This window comes from Pteropus alecto, unplaced genomic scaffold, assembly GCF_000325575.1.
Source record: "Pteropus alecto unplaced genomic scaffold, ASM32557v1 scaffold468, whole genome shotgun sequence".
Classification (NCBI taxonomy): Eukaryota; Metazoa; Chordata; class Mammalia; order Chiroptera; family Pteropodidae; genus Pteropus; species Pteropus alecto.
The window spans coordinates 953,181-957,918 of record NW_006441394.1 but is presented as its reverse complement, the minus strand read 5'-3'; positions in this window follow the sequence as shown (position 1 = coordinate 957,918).

The following is a 4,738-nucleotide window of genomic DNA, read 5'->3' as shown; positions in this document are numbered from 1 at the left end:
GAATGGTTAATTTTATGTGCTATGAATTTCCCCTCAATAAAAAAAAAAAAAAAATGATGAATGGCCCACGGTAGCATATTGTAAAGGAAAAACTCAAAGCCACTGATACTTTCCCATCCAGCTGATCCTTCCAGCCCTTCAAGAAAACCTTCCCTCCCAACTCGCAGCCATTCAACCCTGCCATTTTAGCAACGAGTTATGTTTTTTTGCTCTCATTTTATAGTCATGTCCTGTGTCAGGCTATCTAAAGTCCCCAGTGTGAAAGCAAATAGGTAAATTTATATAGAGTCTTTTAAATAGAGTCCGTGTGTACTTGTTTTGTTTCTCCCACAGCATAGACCAGGTCATAAGTAGAGAGTAGGGGGATAGGCACTAAATGATCTCTTTTTTTTTATTATTTTAACATCTTTTTTATTTAAATGTTCTCAATATTTATTTTTTAATTGAAATATAATTGACATACATTATATTGGTTTCAGGTGTACAACCTAATGATTTGACATTGTATACATTGCGAAGTGATCAGCATACTAAAGCTATTTACCATGTCAGCATCTAAGCATCCCTTAGCCCAATCAAGTTAACACATAAAATTAACCACCAAACAACTCAACAAAAGAAAAAAAACTAATTTTAAAATGGATAAAAGACTTGAATAGACATTTCTCTACAGATGACAAATGGCCAACAAGCACAGGAAAATTTACAAATTTTTGATCTTGTGATAACTTTTAAGATCTTCTTTCTTAGCAACTTCCAAATTTGCAATATAGTATTATTGACCATAGTCACTATGCTTTACATTACATCCTCATGACTTATTTTATAAGCGGAAGTTTGTACCTCTTGATACCCTTCACCCACAACCTAGCAACCACCAAGCTGTTCTCTGTATCTATGAGATTGGTTTCATTTTGTTTTGTTTGTTCATTTGTTTTGTTTTTCAGAATCCACATATAAGTGAAATCATATGGTATATGTATTTCTCTGGCTGACTTATTTAACTTAACTAATACCCTCAAGGTCCATCCATGTTGTCGGGAATGGCAGATTTCATTCTTTTTATGGCTGAGGAGTATTCCATTGTATGTGTATGTGTATCACATCTTCTTTATTCACTGAATGACCCTGCTTGAAGCAGCAGTTTGGAATGGTACTATCTCTGATAAGGGAGCCGGAGGCTGAGTGGCCAGGGTGACCAAAGATGTAATCATCACACAATGGTCTGAATCTGGTTTATTTTCATTTGGGGAGGGGTGGGGGTTCAAGAAGAAAAGAGAGTATTTAACAAACAGCTTTGGAGCAATATCTAGTTTCAGAAATAACTGAAATCTCTCAATACAACTGGATTCTTGACTTTTCAGAAGCAGCAATTCTAATGCCAAAGTCTATCAGAAAAACAAGGATATTACTCCCAAAGTCTGACATGGAAGCCATAGCCCAGCTGTCCACTGCACCCAGGAGGTACTTGAGACCTGGAGACCGGAGACTTCAGGCATAGCCCTATCAGCCAAAAGGCTCCAGTAGAGCATATCATCACTGATGCCTGAAACTCAAGCCACAAGGAGCAACCTGCAAGGGTCACAGGCACCCCTCCTCAGGCTCCTCATGCCTTGAACTTATAGTAGTAACATTGACAATAAAAACCATCAACAAAGACTTCCTTTTTAAAGAGCCGTTATGTGGCCCTTAAATACATTCTTGAAGTAGCCCTAAGGCTCATACAGAGTAATGATTTACCCAGGGTCATGAGGTTAATAAAGAACAGCAAAGCCAAGTTTTAAACGCTAGTCTGCCTGCTTCCAAAGCTCAGGCTATTGCCACAATACAAAACTGTCCAGCACCACACATCTTGCCCTATTTCCTGGATCTCCAAGAGAAAATGCTCTGACCACTCAATAAACCAATACTTCTCAGTTTAAAATTAATCGTAGTAGCCACAGGGATAGAACCTTTCTCAGGTAGTAGCAACCCAGGGCATTGACACCACTGAGAAGTACCCAAGATTGCTATTTGTGCCACCATTCCCCAGGTCACCAACCAAGCCTCCTGAAAGCCCACAAGGTAGACGTTCTATTCTGGTGGGACCTTAAAGGCAGGAGAGGAAATGCCAGGGAGAAACACAAATGTGGAAGGCATAGCAGACAAAACACTAAGCCAGGAATCAGAAAATCTGAGACCTAGTTTCAGTTCTGCCCCTAATTAGTGACATGACCTTGGGAAGTCACCTGCCTTCTTTGCATTTGTTTTCTCTGCTATAATATGGAAATAAAAATTCATTCCTATCCTATCTCACAGGTTTGCTATGGATATGATGAGCAAAAATACTGGTCTTGAACAGGAGAGTGCTTTGCAAAGTACAAAGCACAAACTAATCTAAGGAGTCATTATAATATGATTACCACCAGCTGACTGGAGAGAAGATTAATGTCCATGAAACAATTAGAAGGTGAAACAGTAGATAGTTAGATGCCAAATTATATGATATAGACTAAGAAGATTATAGTCTGGAAAGGGGAAATTTCTGCGATTAGTCAGAGAAACTAATTGAAAAGAACAGACAGGATTGAAGGATGATGGAGAGCAATAGCAGCAGCAACAGTATGTAGCCCGAGAAAAGAGGGGTGAAAAGTAGAAGAGTAAGAGTGCTGGATCAGATGCTGTGTGTTAGGAGGTGAAGGAAGCCACAATGATTAGGTAGGGCAAGACCCGACTGTGGAGAGAAGATAGGCAGAGACCAAGGAGCTGGGGCAGGATACAGCTGGCAACCAGGAACCACAGGGGACAGCAGAGATGGATTTCACAGCAAACATTTATTGAGCACAATAATGTGGTAGGCACTATCATAGGTTATGGGGATATAAAGATGATAAAGACATGAACCTTGCTCTCATGACTCTGCATTTGAATCCTAGCTCTTCTATCTGCAGTGACATAAACATCAAGGAACACGTGCTATAATCACAGTTTTCTGGATTCAATCCCTGTGCTGCCATTGCTAGATGAATGACCTTCGTCAAGTAATGGAAGCTCTCTAATTCCCAGTTTCTTCATTTGCAATGCAGAAGTGTTAATAATCCTTCATAAGACTGTAGCGATTACTAAATTAAGTAAATTATATTAAAACAAGAAACTTGGTACATGCCTTCTTGACTAATGATAACTATTATCAGTATTGTTCACTCACTTTGTGACCTTGAGAAAGTTGCTTAACTTCTCAGTTTCATCAGCCGTAAACTTCACAAGGTTGTGAAGATTAAAGGAAATAATTGGTACAAAGCACCTAGCATAAAGCAACAATTCAGCAAAGCTCCCTTTTCTTCCCTCTACCTCCTTTCCTTAACCCTCTTCCCTTTCCCTTCTCCCAGGGCCATATTTTTTGAGATGTCTCTTCTGGTAATGCTCAGTTCCCAGGAGCACTGAGGACATAGCTAAGGCACTTACTGACTACTTCTAAAAGGCACCAGGCTCATTTAACCCTCAAGTAACTCTAACTTACCCCCATCTACAAACATGTTTTTTACATACTTCTTGCCAAATGGCTTCAATTTGTAAGCAAGAAGCCCTTTCGACCTGATGGCCAGACAATTCCTATCTGCTTATTCATCTTTCCAAGAAACTAAACCAAAGGAGAAAGCTTCAAAGTATAAATTGTTGATCAAAGAAAGCAGAGTTGTATTTCTAGGATCTTAAAACCACAAGATAAGAGGTGCTGGGCACCTTTGCTTGAGAGGCAAACAGATCCCACCGACCTTGGGCACATATGACAAAAAAAGGCAAACCTGCTGCAACTTCCAAGGGAATGTCTCGGAGCAATGCCCTCATCCTGCTAGAGTCACTCAGGCATGAAGGAAAAATTAGGTTTTCACTAGTAAAGGTCAACTCGTAAATACTTGATTAACCCAAGCCAACACGCTCTGCTCCATGTCCTGTGAGAATTTACAACTGATCCGGAACAGAAGTCAAGCTGACTGCAAGTTTTCAAAGCCATGACTAACAGTTATTGAAGTCGAGGGATTGGGGGCTTTTGGCGGGGTGGGGCGGGGTGCGTGCGCGGCAGTGATGGCTGGCTATAAAAGCCTAATCCAAATCAGGTGAGTCCAGACTCTCCTGTGGAAGCTGCTTTTTCTGAGAACAATCACTACACAAATCTATAGTGTAAATGTTACCTTGCCTTGAAAGACAAGAGCCAGAGCTCCCACCAAGACCATGGGACAAGCAGAGAACCAACACATATTAATCTCAAGACCCTCATTTTATCCCAAGGAGTTCCTTTTGGGAAAAAATAATACCAATAATTTTACATCAGGAAAACATCATCAAGTCGAACCTGTAAAACCATTGGCTAGGCTCTTCTTCTGCGCTTCCATCATACTTTCCAAACCAGGAAGGGAGAATAAAAGGAACTTTCTTTCATTGAGCACTTACTAAGGCCTGTACAAAGTTTTTAAACTTTTAACTGTTTTTACTCCTCCCAATAATCTTGTATGATAGCTAATCCTAGTCTCATTTTATAAATGAGGAAACTGAGCATCAGAAAGACTAAGCAACATGCTCAGGAGAGGGACTGGCAGAGCCCAAATGTGAACCTAGTCTGTCTTATTCCAAAACTTAACCTTTTTTTCAACAAATACTTACGAGAGCCTACTACATGCCAAGCCTACTCTTGGGTGAATATACAGCAGTGTATATGACAAACAAAACACGTCTTTATGGAGTTTTCATTCTTAATCAAGCT